We start from the raw sequence: 20,489 nt of genomic DNA on the forward strand, positions 1-20,489 counted from the left end.
TAATTGAAAATGGCCTCCTCATCAGAATATTAATTCACACACAGCAAATACCCCCAAATAATAGATGCAGAGAGCAGGGGCATGCTTGAGTTGGGGTTCTACTTTCATTTACATTCCTTTACAGTTCAGCAGGTCTGGTTAAAAGTATTTTTTAATGCCCCAAGAAAAAAAATGGCATGTCGATTGTGGGAGGAATTCGCAGGTGACAGCCCTCGACCACCAGTTCACTCTCTGGTGATGCTAATACATACAAGTGATTATGGGCCAGCTGTATCTGCAGGTTGGCTTTTTTGCTATTAGAATTCTGGCATGCAGGCGGCTGGAAATAACAGCTCGAAGCATAACACAGAGCAGGAGGCTTGGAGAGATGTGCCTGAATGTGGTGAACGTGATCAGTATGCACAGAATCTCTCAGAAGACAGAAGGTGCTCAAATATTTGTACTGACATCAACTGTGAAAATAAGAAAAAAGAAGTATTGTGTGTTCTAGTCATCTTAATAAACAGCATTCATATTATACAAATATTATTGGATCTATTTGTGTTATTATCGATACTGGATGATCAGACTTTTGGTCTTTTTAATTTCTACATTAGTCGAGCCAATAGCCAAAGCATAGATTTACTGTCACAGTATCATGATTCGAAACACATCTAATCTACTTTTCTGGTGATTTTCTTTTCTTTTCATCTTTTTTTAAATCTTAATTTTCAAGTTTCTAAAAGGGGACAGACTGAAAGGGACAGAGCTGAATAAAGGAGAGGGGGACATGATTACAATATGAAAAGAAAAATCTATTGTAACATGTGTAATGATGGAACTGCAGCATCATCTAGGTCTTCCTTAATCAACTCTGCCTAAATAAGCAATTGTGTCTATACTGTGTATGACCAGATATTTGGTGTACATCACATCTATTTGGTGTAAAAATCCTATATTTATATTTTTATATTACATTTTGTGTTATATCTGACGTTGTGTAATACTGCAGGATTTTATTTTACTCTGATATTATCACTGCCCTTCTGAGTTCCCAAGGCTACACTGTACATCCATAATGATAACATCTTATATCTGCAGTTTAACAGAGTGCTATGCATTTCTATGTTTTGGTTCAGGGCCAGCCCATTTGAAAACTCACATTCCTCATTGATTACAGAAAGTCATCTGCAGGCAATGAAGAAAACCAGGCTATGAGTGACTAGACTCAAACATTTGTTGCCAAATGTTCTAAAAAAGTTCTTATGCAAAATATTTTAATCAGTTGAATAAATACCAGTGGTGGTATGAAAGTTTCCGACACAAACATTAAAACTGAGCTGAACTGAAAAATCACCTCCATATCAAATCGTTTTTATGTTATGTATAATGTGGAGTTACAATACTATCTGTCTATCTTTTTTAGATAGATTTTTGTAGACATGGTAAACTGTGCAATTATACCTGGTGGATTATAGTGTAGTGATGTAAATAAAACTAAATAAAACAAAAAAACTGAAATGTCACCAAAACACATCATCCACCTCATTCTCCAGTTTGCCAATGTAGCAGAACAAAAAGCAAAAAAAAAGATTTCACTGTGTCACTGTCAAACACTGAAAAGGAGAAGAGACACTGGCGTGAAGCCAGGGAAATGCAGACTCTGCAAAATGAGTTTATGGCAAATATGATTTTTATCTAGAGAATTCTACATTGCATTTTAATTGGTTGGTTTGTAGTCACAGATCATAGCAGCAGTCACATTGTTGAGAGTTCATCTTGACTTTGCGAGGATGCCTGACTTAGGACATCTGACAGTACGATCTATTCTTTTTTTTTATCACCAAAGAGTTTCCCACCTTTCTCTGAGAAGTCAGTTTTTGTATCTTCAAACTGGTGAAGTCCAAAGGGCTTTTCCTTTGGACAGCTGTGACATGATGAGTCAGGTCATTAACAGACTCTGCAGTGCCCCTGATATTTGCGGAGCTGTTTCTGTGACTCCATGCCAGCGTTGCTTTATGTGACTACACCACTTTTTATTGTAATCGTCCAGCCTCTCTTTTCAGAAAACAAGTTCTGTTCTGACCTAATTGTTTTATCTCTTTGATGTTGCACAAACAACATACAGCAACACAATCTAACAGCTAATTAGCTTAAATATGCTGCTGCACTACTTGTAGCAGCATATGTACTTGGAGTTGGGTATTTAGTAAGCATAACTAGTGTGGCAGATCTGAACACATGAATCACAAGTAGGGCAATGCTAGTTTTTGCCTGTTTATAATGCAGTTAATCCAGCCTAACTCTTATATCTATTTGCGAGCATGTGATACATGTTCAAATGGTCCAAAGGCTTGTTCCTTCTTCTCCATCTAGAACTCCATAGATATCACTTGACGTCATGTACTCGTTTAGATATGTATCAGTTATATTACTACGTGGGATTGTAGACCACAAGCACTGGGTTAAGATATTACCAGATGTAGGGTTTACAGTGCCAGTCCAGGATGGAGTGACTCATTAGCAGATGTATGGCTATACAAAATCTGACCTTAAACTTAAACAACTGCACAGTGCTCACTTTAGAAGATATAAAATGTTGATCTCACATGTCTTTGCCGTAATGACATAAGGTTTGATGCAACCTATGAAATGGCACAGCTCCCTGATCAAAAAAACTGAATTATGCAGGTAAAACTCAATAATCACTCTGTTGTCGACCTTTAGATGATTACAAATGCTGCAGGGACCACACACACCAGAGTGTTGCAGATTGCAACCATTTACATGTTACTTTAACCTGTCAAACACAAGATGACAACAGGATAACCTGAATATTTTGTTTACGTCCCTTTCCTAATAGCAAAATGGACGGATGAACTTATTAATAACAGTTTTCAGTGTTACATTGTGTAAGATTTAGGATGAAAGGGATTTATTGGCAGGAATTTATTATAAAATAATCCTAGTGATGTTTTTCACTAGTGTGTAATCATCTAAATTGTAAGAATTGTTGTTTTCTTTACCCTAGAAAGATGTCACTGAATTCTGCACACTGAATCTTTAAATTGTTTGTGTGGAAATTAAGACACTGGAAAAATTTGGGGACATTTGCACATGCAGGCTGCATTGCAGAACTTAAGTGACCTACTACCTTGTGTCTGCTCTGTCTAAATCACTCATCTTTTGATCATATATCCACTCAAACTTTTCAAGCAAGCAAACGCAAGTAATTTATTTTTCCGATGCTGGCTGCATTCCTAATGGAGCTTAAAATGTTGAGGAAAATCGCCCATAGGAAATGTATCAGTAATTTTGATGAGTGGCATCAACTGATTTTGTCTGACACTATTTGATACATACAGCTATATACTCATAGCTTTCCTGATGATCTACAGATAAGATAAATGAAAAAAGACAAGTCTATTTGACCAAACGAGATTCATTCTGTCGGGCCTGTCATTTCTACTCTACACGATACACACCTTGATAGCATTTTATTTATTGAATGTCCATTGTGAATTTTGATTTGTGATTGGCAGATTGTGCTGAGACAGTTTAAAGTGTCTATTTGGAAGATTTCTCTGAAACAAAATGATGGTGTCTAATGTTCACAGCAAAATCACATAGTAATTTCAACAGAAGCAACAAAGCTTAGTAAACAGGGAGCAAAGTTCAAAATTGGGCTATTCTTCTGGAGACAGCTCTGTGAAATGAAAGGAATTTATATAGGAATAGGAAAACGTTCAAAGGGTCAAAAGATCTGCATAATGTTGATATTGATGGTTATATCCCAATTTCCAAACATTTCTGCATGCATGACCAAAAAATCGAATGTGGTCAAACCTCAGAAAGAAAATTCCAAAATCGTATTCCTGTCCATAGGGTTCTAGAAGCAGGCTCAAGCAAAGAAACACCAGGCCACCGTATGAAAAAGACTTCAACAGACTGAAAATCACTATATTCTATATACTTGTAGATAATGCCGTATATTAAATTGCTGGCAGTGGTAACTACGAGGGACTCTTCTTCTTTAAAGAAGAAAATTGTATGTTCTGTTCCTGTGGTCTATTCTCTTTCATCTTGTTCAAGATGTCTCTGCACTTACTTTATAAACAACAGCCCACAATCTGATTCTAGAAAAGCTGTGAAGGTAGTGGTGATTGTAGATAGCCATGACAACTGATAATGTAGATAACCATGACAACTGATAATGTAGATAGCCATGACAACTGATAATGTAGATAGCCATGACAAACAGCCATTGTCTCTGTGTCAAATAGTCAGTTAGCCTCTCTTTGAGGGTCCGAGGTACCTGGGATCTACAATGTGCAATTATTTGATGAGTTTAGATGTGGTGCAGTATATGTGTAAGAACCTATAAGTTGGTGATATGGTACCAATCAAAAATCTCAGTGGTTTTGATTGGCACATGCAGAGATGAAGGAAAACTACATGCTTTGCTTGTGACACCAGTTGGAACATTACAGTGTGGAGGAGGCTGAGTGAGCACGTCCAGGTTCACCAGAGGGGATCGGGACGGCTGAGACCAGTTGTCCGATCAGCTCTCTCAGAGACACACACGAGCAAAGCTCATAGAGAGACTTCATGGGAGGCTGAGCTGGAAAGCAGAAAGTGCTGGCCCTTTAATTCAAGAGTTTGTGAATTGAATGCTGAAAAGCAACTGCTTTGTCTCTGGCTGTGTGTGGGAGACCTTCGCCACGTCCTTTGCCACATACAGTTTTTTTCCGTGGAGGAAAAAAGGGGCACACCCTGTCATGTCAGACAGGGTGTGCATGTCAGAGCCTGGCTCTCACCCTGCTATCAGTGAGTTGTCTTCTGGACACCACCATCACTGACAGGTTTCTGTAACAGGGGCAAATCCGGAATAAATCACTGTAAATTGTTATACGTTGCACAATTGTATCAACACCTTCAATTAAACTGTCAAATCAGCATCAGATACTGAAGCATTGGGACTTAATTGGAGTATCAGCCTTCTGTAAATATCCACATTGACAAGTGGTGCTCTCTGCTATTGCAATTACACGGCAAATCAAGAGTCCATCAACAATCAGCAATCATTGCTCTGTAGCCTTCAGCTCGTTTCTGATTGTTAGAGAGACGTCTCTGGAAATTTACATTTTAAGGTGCATATACGCCAGATTTGTCTAATTTTACGCAGATTGAGACATTGCCTCCAATCAGTGTCGTGCGGAAGCAGCTGTGTTAGGAGAGGATGGAGGAGCCAAACAAGCTGCACTCATAGTTTGTTTGACTTCTCCTAAAGTTCCAAACGTTACTCTGTGGATATTCTGTTACAAACTATGAGTAAGTGATGTTGTTACTGAATGCTGGTTAATGACAACACTTGAAATCCCCTGACAGCAAAAAAAAAAATCTCAAGAGTGAAAAAAGTGAAGTCTCTGTTAAATGCATTTACTACATGATTTCCAGACCTTTTTAAAGAGAGGAAATTCTGGCTTGTCATAGCAGTGATATTACAGGTGAATCTGATAATATTCAAAACAGCAACAGTTCATTTAGATGAGCAAGTTCCAGGATCTACCGCAGGGGTCGGCAGGTGAGTTTGGTGCAGAGTGAAGTTAGAAAACATTGTGGTCATCCTACCTGGTTAACGATTATGCCAGAGAGAGCCCACCTCTCTGTCCTTCCATGTGCCTACATGGAAAGCTCAAGTCAGAGAGAGCAGCAGCAAGACCCCCAAGGGAACAGAACAGAGTGGGCATCAATGACAACAGAAATATTACACTGAATAAATCAAACACAGTATGAACAAAGGGTGGAGCTGGGCTGATAGCAGCAGCAAAACAAACATTTGTTTTTTGGCGTTCACTCTGTAGACACACTGCTAAAGAGGACGTTAGTAAATGAATGTTGCTACCTTGAAGGAGATCAGCATCAGTGACAACAGTGAATGTGAAAATAAAAGAAATAAATATCAGATGTCATTGCTGTCAGTTTTTGTGAGGGGAGTCTAATATGTGCTTGGTAATCAACAATACTGTAATAAATAATGAAATGATCAAAAGAAGTTGCACAGGATAATTCTGCCCTTACATTCATGATGAGCTGATAACTTGTAATTATAGTAGTCTTACAGTACAGCATGAGAACATTAGTGATTTCAGATTGTGACTTATATATGTTTCACTTATGACTTTGAAACACCATGTTATCATCAGCCTACGGTTGGTTCAAAGTGATCCATGTGTTCGCTTCTTATATCGGCTATCAACTTGGCGTTATAATCACACTAAATCACCATGTAGCTTGTCTTCATTTATTCAGTCAGTCAGTTGTCATAATTAGGGCCCTGAAATAATTAGAACATATTAATAGTGCTGACAATGTGTCATCATAGCAGCACCTGACATGCAGCTAGATACTAAAGAAAAACATGTTTCTAAAGAAAACTATGACTAAGTTGTGAGTCGGTCAAGGGCACACAGAGAATATTATAGCCTACAGTAGGTGATGTAACACTGTCATGTGCATCAGAGGATGATGTGCTGTGCCAATACATGCCAGTACAATTTATAACATTCACAAAATCCTCTCAGTAATATGCAAGCCATGATATAGACATGATGAACAGAATATTAATTTTGTCTTAGTTAGTTATATAAACTCTTTATGTAAGACTGCTGCATTATGCTTTTAGGTCTTTTTGCTTCTTTGTGGAGAAACTGTCGATGACTGCTGTGACAGGTCTGGAACGCGTGAATTTTCACTATTGCCACAAAATCTCTTGAATGAAAAATTAAAATCACTCATTATCTACTCACTGCTGTGTTTATAGACGGGTGGGTGAAGTGTTTGAGTCCACAAAACACTTCTGGAGTTTCAGGGATAAACAGTGTTGCAGCAGGATCTGGTACGATTGAAGTAACTTGCGACTCCTTCTTCTGAAATAAGAAAACAACAGAAAAAACAAAACATGTCTCCATACTGCTTGTGTGGTGTCATCCAAGTGTCCGTTAGCCCTGACACTTAAATTTGACTTGATACAAGGTCATTTACATTTTGTTTTAAGCCTAAATGTTCACTGATATCTTCCTACGAGGTGCACTCACAGGCCCTTGGAAACATCATCGTGTGGCTATGTCCGCTAGCTTAGCCACTTCCTGTGGACGTTTAGGCTTAAAACACCGTGTGAATGACTTTGGTTCGAGTGGAATATTGTCAGGGCTTGTGGACACTTGGATGACAACACACTAGAAGTATGGAGGTGTGTGTTTTTTCTATTGTTTTGTTCAGTTTAGTCACACTTGGAACACCAGTTACTTCAATTGTATTGGATTCTGCTGCAACACTGTTTACCCCTGAAACTCCAGGAGTGTTTTGTGGACTCGAACACTTCACCCACCCCTCCATCGGCACAGTGGTGAGAGGATAATGAGTGACTTTTCATTTTTCAGTGAACTATTACTCTAGAGCTCTGAGACCTTGCATGAGAGCCTCTGTGTTCAGGTCAGCTGATTACTGGCTGGACAAGAGAGTCGGTTCCCATAAACAATCCATAGTGACACATCCATACACCATACACATCATTTTCTTCTGTTGACAAGCTGTGGTTGGAAGGTGCAAGGATGAGTTCAAATGTTTTACAACACAAAGTCAAAGTAGATTCAATTCACATCCAACAATCCTGCACATACATGTTCCTATACTGTAAACAGATTTGTCACATGGCTTTTGCACTTGATTCCTTTAGAGTATAATTTATTAGACTTTTCTTTTATATTGATGTTTTTTCAGCTTTTTCTATATATTAATCTCTTTTTACTTTTATATTTTATTTTAATTTTGCTGCTATTGCATTGCTGACCTGACCTCTCCTTCTCATCCAGTACTTTTTATTGTACTGTTGAACTTTTTTTTAAACTTACATTTGACAAGTAAAACTTGAACTTGAAAGAGACAACAAATATGTCATGTTCAACACAAGAAATGAATCCAAACGTTAAACTCAGACATGGAGGCAGAGTGAAAGTTGAAAAAAGATTTAATTAATATTGGAATGTGCAACAGAAGAATTCAAACGATCCAATAGTTTTTTAGGTGAATGGGCTGATACGGACAGAGAACAGAGCCGGGGCTGAAATAGGGTGGCACCACGTGGGTCTTGACTGAGGAGGAGGCAGGATGGAGCAGAGCTGTCAGCCACACCCTGTGACAGCACACACTCACAGACAGGATGAGAGACAGACAGGACACACAGGAGGAATGGAGAACAAGAAACAAGAAGGGAGGACACCTGCAAATCCTAAAAAAAGTATGGAACAACATACATGTTTGGATTCCCCTCCTTTCATAGAGGTGAATCTGATCAGTCACTTAGGAGGCATCGTCATTACACATCGCCACAGTTATGTTATCAAACTGTTGTGCTATTAAAACCAAGATATTATTCATCTCAAACTAGGGATAGTGAGAGAAACATTTAATAGGATGGGAAAACAATGCTGTATAAATGTTATTGAGAGCTGTACCTTAGAATTGGTAATTGTTAACCATAAATCAACTTTGAATTGGTTTGCCTCTTTCTGTGTCTGTCTGTGCTGTCTCAGACATAAGCTCTACGCTTGTAGGCAATCTTCTCTGATAAAGTGGTAGCCAGCACAAAACAACCACATAATATACTTCACCACCATGCATCATACTAGATAGATAAATAATCTTTATTGTCAGTCCCGTCAGTCACAGATGTTCTTTTTCGACAGGGCCCAACATACATAATTCACATTTAAAACACCACTTAAAAACCACATGGTGAATCCTGAGACGAACTGTCAAAGAACAAATGCACACGATACATACGTGAAAACTGGTTATTGCAGGTGGAATGAACGATTTCTTGTAGATGTTTCTGCAGGCCAGGGGGACTTTGTAGCATCTGCCTGCTGGCAGCAACGTGAAGGAGTGGTGGAGGGGGTGAGAGGGAAAGCCACCCTGAGCGATCAGATCAGATAGTGGAGATTAAAGTTTAGGGATGTTGCTATAGCACAAGTCCAGTGCATTCTGCTTTCTAGTGGGAGTTATGATGTATTGATTAAGCAGATGTGTGGTGACACACCTGTCTAAATCCCGCAGTAGAAATACTGGCTGCTCTCCAGTCTGATTGACAGCTTGGTTATAACTGTCACTTATGTGCTCAGCAGCTAGATCAAAATCAGGCCCTGGTACATACACTACAATCACAGCGATCTGAGTGAACTCTCTGAGCAGATAATGTCAGTCAGTCATTAGTTCATACTGCTTACAACACTCGGTCTCTCTCACTGCGTCGTCTGTTGCCCACTTGCTGTTGAAGCTATGCAGAGCCCAAATCGTCTTATAGCGGCATCTCTGTCAAAGCGAATGGGCTGAAACCATCCAAATTAAAGTCTGAATCCCCAGAAAGCCACGTCTCTGTGAAGAAGAGACTAGTTTAGCAATAGTCCTGATCGAGCCTGACGAGTGTGGAAAGTTCCTCAGTCTTATTCCGTAGTTATCTCGTGTTTGACAGCGTCATGGAAGGTGAAGGTAGTCGGGTGCCTCTCCTCCTCAGTCTGTTCCGTATCCCTCCTCTGGAGCCTCGCTTCCTTCGAATACGAGACACTGAACCCTAAATTACCAGTGACAGCTGTGCCATCAGGTGTTAGAAAAGGGCATCGTATAGAAGGGCTTTATGAATATGTGTATCGGTGAATGTGAAGAGAAATGTAAAGTACTATGAGAATAGAAAAGTGCTTTATAAATGAAATACATTTGCAATTTACCATCCTCCGTTTTCAAAAGCATGGGGCAGTGTTTTTCCCCCAGCTGTCATTAACCCACTATATGTTATCAGGCTAACAGCAGTCAGTAGAGTGATGTGATACTGGTATTCACAATTTATCGATCCTTTGGAAGAGAAAATGTTGGTAGTTTATTGGATAGAGAAAAGTCCATCAGATTTGAAGTTACGTTAAAGAGACATTCTCAGATTTGCTTCCATGTTTTATTCCTTAAAGGTCCAGTGTGTAAGATTTAGGTGAAAGGGAACTATTGGCAGAAATTTAATGTAGAATAATCCTCATGATGTTTTCACGAGTTCATTTCATCTAAATTGTATGAATTGTAGTTTTCTTTACCCCAGAAAAGAACCTTTATATTTAAATACTTTATATTTACATGGAGGGGACCCTCTCTACGGAGGCCTCCATGTTTTTTACATTAGTCCAGACTGAACAAACTAAACACCTTTTGAGTTTTTATGACAACTGAAGCTACCACAGGTTCTTTTTCATGTTTGGAAGGAGAGGGTGAGGTGAGGGGTGTTCAGCTGCAACATGCAACTTCACCACCAGATATCACAAAATTCTACACACTGTACTTTTAACTGCAAAAGTGTACTGAAGTGTAAAAAGCCAACACAATCAATAACCTTCTTATAAGACTCAAAAACACCAGCAAGAAAGATTCTCCCTCAAAGCACGAAGTAGCTCAATCTTCAGCTCAGTGTGAGGAAGTACACATTTTCATGTATCGCTCTTAACATTGCTCATCCTGCACCGAAACCCAGCACCTCTCTGACACTTTGAAACAAGCTCTTTTAATGAACACCTCCTACATACAGTATCACTTTCATGCCTGGGTGGTAATTACCTTCATCTCAACCCCAAAAATTAATTACATACCCGTAAATTGGCAATTTACCCACTGAGGCAATGCTTACACCGGTTATAATACAATTCCCTGTCAAGAGATGGATGGTACCTGGAGTGTCTGCCAAGCCGCGTTCATTCCTCTGCTTTCCCTGAAGGTCAGGCTGCCGACTGGCTGCCAGTGCGGCTCAGCGCAGAAGCTTCTGGTCATTGCTTGTTGGTCTCAGGTGTTCCCAGGAGCTGCAATCTGTTCTCACTAGGTTGGATGACACAGGGAAACAAACACTGGAACAAGCTCTCCGTGAAAAGATGACATACATGTCATCCTTCTTCCTTTGCCATTTTTCAGGTGAGGACAGACGACAGCTGTGTGACAGGTGCTTGTCAGCTGCCTCACTCATTTGTCCTGGTTGTTACTGACGTTGGTCAGCGGTGTGTGATGATTAATGTCATGGTAGTTAGTTTATTTACAGGAACATTCCACCAATATTTCACATCAGAGTTTTGTCATTATGAGGATAAGAAATTTGGGGATCGTCTATTTTTACAGATTTATTAAGTCTTACAAATTAAATCTAATAAATGCACCGGACTGGAACTTGAGGACTAAAAACAAAAATAATTGCCACCAGTTTCGGTCTCTTTTGAGTTCATCGACTGGATTTTCAGTTTATTTCTTTTCCGTTTCTTTGGTTTCTTCTTCTTTCTTTTTGTCAGATCGAAAAACCTGTTATACACAAACCTGATTCCTATTTTCTTGTGAAACTAGGTGCTTGTGCACAATTCCATTGCCACTTGCACATTTAGCCACAAATGGATGGTGTTCTGCCCTTGAACATCCATTTACTTGTGAAAACCGCACCACTCGTTATATCTGCCAGCATTGAGAATGAAAATATCACAGATTGTGTTCTCTAACAACAGCAGAGCGGTTGTCTCAGTACCAAGCTGTGGCCTTTTATTGTAGCTATTCCACCAATTCATCACATGAACGTGTTTCGCCACAGTTAGACCTCAGTTTCACATTACAAGAATATACTGCTGGAAACAAATGAACAACTTTCTTCTGCTGACTCTAATGTGAGTTTGGTACAAATTACTTTTACACGGCTGTATGGGGCTTCCAAAAAAGCAGTGCTCCAAATCCAGCATGACAAATGCTCTCCCCACCTCCCACCTAAAGGCCTTTTATTTTTTACCAGTCTGTTTTATAAACGTACTTCATTGATGTGTCACTAGTTTAAAAAAAGTTTTCTGGAGAGTGACTCATAATTACTTACTGATATGGTGTGACTGTTGCTGTATGCACTGTTAGTTAGGGGAAACAAGTAGATGTGGATACTGCTGAGACAACTCTTATACAGTATAGACTTGTTGCCCTTAACAATTCCAATACCTGCTGAACTGTTGAATGAGAATACCTAAGAGCTCTGGGGCTTAGATTCCTTCACATATAATGCTATTCTCAACACCTGTTAGTGGATAATTGTTTTGCATTTTAATTTAAAAACCTTTTTATTGTCACCAGCTTATTTCTAACAATGTCATGATGTAACTGTTATGATCTGCAACCCCTGTCTCAGATCTCATTCCCACACCTGCTCCCACTTATCATCAGCCCTGCAATCACCTTCCAAGCGTCTCCATCTACACACACACACACACACACACACTCTTGCTCGTGGTTACCTGCCCTTGTGTTCTTTGTTTGATCCTCTCTGTTTTTTCCTGTTTGCCTGCCTCGTTCTCCATCACTTTATGAATTCTCATGCAACCTTATATACTGGTATGATGATTAAAAAAGAGCTGCTTATCAATCAATCAAATTTTATGTGTATAGTCATAATTTGTCTCGTAGGGCTTACCAAGGTGTGACATCCTATGTCTTTAATACCACATGTCCCAGTATGGACAGAACTGCAATAGATGCCGTGCATAACTGAATGAATTATAAGAAATCTATAGAGAAAGCTCTTAGAACACTTTCCTCCCACTCATGGTTGAACACAATTTCTTGACTAGACAATGATAAGAACTTTCTGAACAACCCTGATTATTGTGTTAATAGCGTTGATGAGACAGTACTGACGTCATTTAAGACTCATTCAGACTTTATTAATCGTAGACTGTACTATATGTAAAGATGGATGACATGACAGCTTTCCAAAAGTGAAGCCAATCTTCTGGATCACCCCCATGTTGCTAGCTTCAGTACAGGTCATAAGCCATGCATCCTCTGTCACAGCACAATGATGTATGTTCAAGTTGTAATTTTATTAATTTGGTTTTCATTAGTAAACCACTTCTCACTCAATAAAAACGACGATTGACGTGATTGGACGAGCGTATGTATTTGCGGGGCATTGATACAATGACCACTGCCTTCCAAATTACATCAAGAGCACAAGATGGCCTTTACAAAACGTTACTGAGAGTGAGTGGGCAGTTTTGTTGGGAGAGAAGCTTGGAAGCAATAAAAAAGGGGAAGAAAATACATATCTAAAAAGACACCTGAGGGCACCACACAAAAATGGAGGTAACCAAAAAGCACACTCGTAAAACTAGCAGTGCAACCTTATCGATTAGCGTCTTACAAAAACAGCAAATTACAATGTTTGCAAACAGAGGTTCAGTCTCAGTTGCTCTGTCAGCTACATTGCTATCTATCCCATGCAACTTAAAGCATGCACATGCCAGATATTGTCTGTTTTGAATGGATCTGTTATAGGTAAATGTAATTTATTACGCTGAGTGTTATCTGAATGCACAGAATATAATGTAGGAGATTGTTTTATGTATGTAAATGGTTGAGATTAGTAACACTAGATCTAAGGTCTACAAAAGTACAGAGAAAAAAATCATTTACATTTCGTGGTGACTTTCTAATAGACCCACATTGGAAACTACATTTACTAATATTGTTGCTTCCTTCCAGACTGAATTATCATACAAAGCATTTTATAAAAGGTTATCTGAAAGCAGTTTGCTGATGTTTGACTAAAGTCATTCTTGTTCTAACAATTTAATGTTCTATTTTTGACTAAAATGAAAATGAAATTGACTGAAAATAAAAAGGGCCTAGTTTTGGTTTCAGCTTGGGTTTGTGAGCGTGCAGCCTTTCTGACCTGGCTTGGCTCCGGACAGATCCAGCATTCACTGTTCCAGGGGACATGCCTGTCTATTTACCTGACATAACTCAGAGTTGAAGCCCCTAATGGGCTAGTAGGAGGAGTGGATCCTTGAGATGTCAATGCCCCAGGCTGCCCATCTTCACAGAGCCTCCTCTGCCCATCGATTGATGTCTAGCTTTAATCTGCCTTACCCGCTGACACCCTGCCAATGCCAACTGTTACGCTCCCGTCTAGGTAGGAGTGCATACATAAAAATATACAAAAAATACTGGTACTCCCTGGTCGCCAAAACCAGAAACAACACTGAATTGTGCAGTAAAAAGTGAATTTGTTAGTGATTCAAAAAGTGAAATGTGGTGAGCCCAGGCCACAAAATAAACTGCTGGATAACTTAACGAAATAAATAAATAAACCAAAAGACAATGGCTAAACCTAAATCCCTAACAAACAACAAAAACAGGGGAAAAAGCATATATACATATATATATAAACATATACAAATACTTACTAATGAAAATCACAATCTTATTACGAAAACACATCAGTGCTACAACAACCATGAGTTTGGAGAATGAGGACTGAGAAACCTGGATGCTTTAACCTGCAGTCCATAGCGGAGAGGCTAATCAGCAGTGCACAGCTCCCAGGATGAATCAGCCCATTTGGCCAATCAGGAAGAGACCTGCCGGTGGCACGACAGGGATCCTTTCCTGAAAAGAGCACACACTCACCAGAAAATACAGACACACACAACACACAACACAGAACACAAAAAAACAAAACACAATACGGCCAGGACTTTAACACCGACATCAAAGCTGTTCTTGAGTCCGTTGCTGCGTTGGCTGGTCCAGCCGCTCCGCTTCCATCAGCTACTGTAAGATACTTGTAGAATTTTGTATACACACACTTAGCATCAACACTTTTCAAGTTCATTAGAAACATACATTTTAATCTATTAGCTTTATGTTACCTATAGCTTGAGTTTTGGGGAAGATAATGATGCATATTATTATTATTATTATTATCATATTGAAAGAGACTTCAGACAGGACTCCCCAATAAGGAATCATTAACACATAGATCATTACCACCAGTACAATATGGTTAAAATGTAAATAAAAAGGATCATGAGATCCATCATTTAAAATTCTACGTTGAGTTAACGTTTGTATTATTATTTTTGTGTTTCTGTGTGCACCACAGAAATAATAGCAACAGAGAAACTGAGAACAACCTAAAAAATCAATACCTTTCTTTCTTTCTACTATAATATCTGATCTTGAGGCACAATTTCTACTTGTAGTGACTCCAGCTTCATTACATTTTTATATCTCAGCTTTTGAATATTAAAAATCAAATAAAGAATCAGTTCATTACATTACACTTCCTGCCTCTGTCTGTTGCGCTGCCCCTCACCCGAAGAGAGATTTCTATGTTGTCCTCAACGGGTCTGATTCGAGAATCTTCGGCTGTGCTGTGCACGTGTGAAAGGCATCGCCACAGGAGAAGGTCTGAACCAAATTCTTCAGACATCCTCCAGAGGTCATGTCTGACAAAGGCTTTTGTTTCCACTGTGATGTAAATGTGAAAGTAGTTTAATGATATATAAAGCTGATATCTCAATGAAGGGGCTCCATTTACTGTTTGCATTCTTGAAAAGATGACTGCAGACACACTAACCTCAGTTGTTCACACCATCCCCCACGGAATATTGTGTAGGTGTTATGCATCTTTGTTGGAAAAAACATTGTTACAGTTGAATAATGTTACTGTCAAATGCTTCAGTGGTGCTTACGAATTCAATTTTTTATGAAATTGGCCCTCTGGGAAGCTAAATTATCAACACGTCACTAATAAATAATTTGCCCCATTGCCCCCTTCTTGCCGACATTGTATGTGTTCTGTATAAGGCTTCTATAACAAAACTATTTGATTAGTCATTTTTAGTGATGTTTCTTTTACAGCTGCTCACTACATGATGAGTTTATAAATGTAACAAATACAAACTAAGATTCAGTAAACAGAGGTTATCTTAGCATCTGAGAGCAGTTTTGCTGACAGGTATTTCACAGAAGTGAGACCAGTGTGACAGTGTAACATTAGATTAGAGATTAGAAAAGGAAGCAGCATTGAGTAAATATTTATTACAACCTTAACTTATAATCATGTTGTCATAGCTAATTCTGACAGCAGTAGTGGATGATGGCCATGAACATGTGACATGTGCCAGCAGAGGACTTGGTTTGGGTTTTCAGGAGTTGTTGCATTTATATGTCTTAACTGCACAAACATTTCCCTGCTAGTTCACACCTATACTGCAGACTTCTAACACGGCTCCAGTCGCCAGCCTCACTGTCACACACCCACTTTCTCTCTCGGTTGCCCACTCGCTACACACACAACTGAACTATCAGCACGACTTGTGTCTTAAACTTATCAAACTTCCCACAGAGAGAGAGGATACATCAGTTCTTCTTCACTTAGAAAGAAAACACTGTTGAATTTTCTTTTTTTTTAAATGTGCAAGTCCTTCCCACATGGCATATGTGTATAATAATGCCTGCAATATATCTGAACTCTGAATGGTGACGGCAGTATCAAGGGCACAGCTTGACACGCATTTCACTGTAGCTATAGTAAGTCACGGCTCAGAGACACCAGGTTTGATCCTCAAAGTGCAAAGGTGTTGCTGCTCTCCCTTCTGCCAACACTCTGTCAACAGCACATGGTCACATCCACGAAAAGAGAGAAATGATAGATGCAACGCTTGAGGGCCAAAGTAGATTCCAGAGTCAACAGCCTGCAGCTTCCACAAGAGGGCGCAAATTATAAAATGAATCCAAACAAGTGTGGCAAGTCGCTGGGATGGAGTAAGGGATGCTTCAACCAGTGTAACCTAAAGAACCCAACAACGTGACCTGGGGTGTCTCCCAAGGAAAAATATTTATCTCAGACCAATTATAATAATCAAATGTGTTTGTTGCACTGAGAAACAGGAGACAAAGTTCCAAGCACACACACACACACACACACCATAGGGAGGGGTCAAACCAGGGGTGCACAGAAGACCGCAGACAGGAAGGAGACACCACTACCCGAAGACTACCAGCTTAGGATCCCCAGCCTTTGAAAGACACAGATAATACTTATGCAAATGACTAATCAAAATATTTCAACTAAAAACTAAATCAAGAGATATTACTTTCACTAAATAGGCAGCCACATATTAACATTTACGAAACATAAGCAAAATAAACTACACAAAACAATGTGGTTAACACAAAGTTGGCTGCCATGTTATTGCAACCTAAGCAATAGACAAAATATGAAAAAATAATTACACAAAACAGGCAGCCAAGAATTTGCAACTCAAAGTCAAAATTCCGTTTTGTCTAAGTGCTGTATGTTTTATTTAAACACTTGGTTGCTCTGATGGTGCAGCACTGGATTTAACATGTTTCCTCAAACATGTAAGAGGCATATGTGGGCAGAGGGCAGGTATTGTGGCTGTTTCACCATGTTCCAAGTTCTGAGGCCATGCAGCCAGCAGAGTAACTGACTCCAATGACAACTCAGCCTTTTAACACATTTCACACTTCAGGCAGGTAGCTGCATGGTGGCTTATTTATACTTCTATTCCAGGGTGAAACATGTGATACATATTTGCACTTAGTCCTGGACTATCTGCATATAACACAATTCAAAACGTGTCAAATCAAAAGCCCCACTGAATCCACAGCATATTATTATTACCAGTCGTAAAAGGCTTTTACACCATTAAACAAATAGAGGCATGTAGCAGATCATGAAAAATGGCATCTAGTGGTGAAATTGCATTGTGCAGCTGAATGCCCCTCACCTCACCCTCTCTTTCCAAACACAGACGGAGAACAGAGAACCGTTGGTAGACTTCATTTCAAAGGTGTTTAGTTTGTAGAGTTTGAACAACTGTAAAAAAACATGGCGGCCTCCGTAGAGAGGACCCCCTTGATGTAAATATAAAGTTTTAAATATAAAGGGCCCATTTTAGGGTAAAGAAAACAAGAATTCATACAATTTAGATGAAACACATTAGTGAAAACATCACAATGAATATTTTACATTCAATTTCAGCCAACAGATCCCTAAGATCTTGACACATTGGGGAAAGCCCAGAGATTTGATATGGTTTTCATGTTATTTAAGAATTAAATCAATTTAAGACATGAGACCCTCTGCCATACCAACTCAACTTATCATGATAGAAAACCCGTCATTGACTCTGACCCTTTACATTGAACTAAAATCTTATATGTCATTTAAAGTTAGCATTTTTGTGAATGCTGCCCCGCTCATAAAAAGTTACAGTCACCAAATGCCAAACAAAATCTATATTAATCCATCACACCCTGTTTGTCCTTCAATCAGTCTTATGTATGATGATTTACAAAGCATGTAGAGCTGTGCTATCATGAGACATCTTTATGATTATGGCAAAAACGCTAAACCACAGACTCTGAGCTGTTCTTGCTCTTCTTCAACACCTTGAGCTTGTTTTCACATCCTGACTCTGCCGCCACAGCATGAGGATAAAACTCTTCCTCCACTTCCTCCTCCTGCACCTCGATGCCGTCACCGTGTTTCTTTTCGACAAAGCTTCCTATATCTTCAGCCTTCAAGTCTTGCCTTTGTTAATTAGTTTGCTAGCTACCACCAGATGCCAACAATGACAAGTAACCAGATCTGTCTCTGTCATTGTATTTTTTTTTTTTTTTTTATATTCTCTCAAAATGTGCATGTGGTGAGTAGTGTAAAGATCTGCTGCTGACATTCTTGATCAAGGGTATCATATCATTTTAAAGGCGTTAATGCACGATCAGACTGACAGATGAACAAATGCAGGGATTGATTAAATCTTGTTTTTGTGAAAGAAAAAAGAGAAAGAGAGAGAGAGAGAGAGGCTGTGACAACTAGGTCTAACAACGACACTTGGCAACAGGGAGGAGAAATCTCCCATAACACTGAATGGCTGTTTAAATCTATGTTCCATTGTGCTATGGCTGGATGGAACACACAGCGTTAATGTGCATCACTGGGATCCAAGACAACATGTAAAATTGGTTGGATGAAAAAATTGATTTTCCAGTTAATCATGATTTCTATTGTCCATTCATAATATCCCATGATCGATCTTTGAATCAGCACTGAATATGTGCTGTGGTCACTTATGGAGCTGAATGATATGTAAGATGTTTGCGTTATTACAACATGCACAAAAAGGAATGACAACAAATTAGAATACAAATTGATGTTCAGGCCTAAAGTAGAATTTTTTTTTTTTTTTTTGCCCAATATAATACTAATACATGGAATTCAATTTGAGGCCAATGCTGTTATTTCAATTTCAATAATTCTACTTCCACAATTTTTTAGTTTTGGCTTGATAATTAATATGACACACGTTGGGTACTGCTGTTGCTGTCTCTGTATTTCCTCTGATATTATCCCTGGCTTCGTTATTGTCTCCTGCCACAACTAGTGGCTTTGTACTCCAACTTTCTGGTCATCACAGAAGCTCGTATTGTCGTAAAAACCCAACATCTGCTGCGAGTACCCACAGCTCTGCTCCATAAAATGCTCCCCTTTTACATCAGTATCATTGTGTGTGCTTCTGGAACATCATCCATCCATTTACTTCCCGACAACACAGTTGTTGGGAGTCATTACCAGTCTCCCTGGAGTCTCTTCAGGACAGTTGCCACAGTTTGCAGATCCTGTGCTAAATACATCAAAGACTAATGTCGTAGTTCAGAAGAGAGACAGTCGCCTGCTTTTCTGCTGCAGGCGAGTGGAATGAGATGCAACACCGGTCTGCCTTTGTGGGCCTCTTCATAGACACGAGTAAATGAAAAACCCTCCAGTAGCTCAGTTCTAATTTTAATAATGAATGATGAGTGTAATTACGTCTCACATGTATCCTTGTTCCAGTTGTGTTCACCGTGTTTGTGTGGCTGTCACGGTCCTGTGTTGTTTTACAACTGCTTCAAGATGTTTCGTCCTCTTGTTCGCACATTATTCATCATGTTGACCAGGATGATGAAACTATATTTAAAGCAGTCTTCAGTCTGAATTCATAAAATGGCGAGTGAAAAGTTTTGGTGTCTCTTTTTTGTTGATTTTAAACTTATATCTTATCAACGTGTTAAAAACTTTGCCCTTATCTAAAAGACGACATTCTGCATTCTATGTAGACAGTGAATAAAGATATATGATGCCAGCCTGACAATGTGCTTTTACCTTTTATCCAATAACAATCCCTTCACAATGCATGATAGAGTGAATCAAAGATAACATTTAACGTCTATTTCATTCTGGAAAACACACACACGATCATATTTCTTTGAATATCTCAGGATAGCCTATTTCCTGGTGACTTTTTTTACCTTGAACCATAACAATAAATTTTCTATAACTGTCCCTAACGTCAAACTAATCTTACATAACCTTAAATCATGATTTCCCTTTAAACTTTAATATTTTCTTTTATTAGGTCTCATTTTTTTTGTTCCCATATGAAGGACCAGTCCCCAAAATGAAACAGTTTTGACAGATTGAGGTGCCCACAACATGAGTGATACTTTGACCACACACGCAAACAAGAAAGCGAACACAGTGACTGAAATAACAGCTTAGACTAATTAAATCAAACCTTCTGTAATTGGCTTCCCCTGCTTCTTTGAAAAGG

The 20,489-nt window shown here is 39.1% G+C and overlaps 1 protein-coding gene across 1 annotated transcript in view; it reads left to right on the forward strand.

Moving 5' to 3' along the window:
* The window catches only part of opcml (opioid binding protein/cell adhesion molecule-like), a 291,135-nt gene that overhangs the window by 39,566 nt on the left and 231,080 nt on the right, over window positions 1-20,489 (forward strand). The gene's annotated exons all lie outside the window — the stretch shown is intronic.

This window comes from Paralichthys olivaceus, chromosome 15 (assembly GCF_024713975.1).
Source record: "Paralichthys olivaceus isolate ysfri-2021 chromosome 15, ASM2471397v2, whole genome shotgun sequence".
Classification (NCBI taxonomy): domain Eukaryota; kingdom Metazoa; phylum Chordata; class Actinopteri; order Pleuronectiformes; family Paralichthyidae; genus Paralichthys; species Paralichthys olivaceus.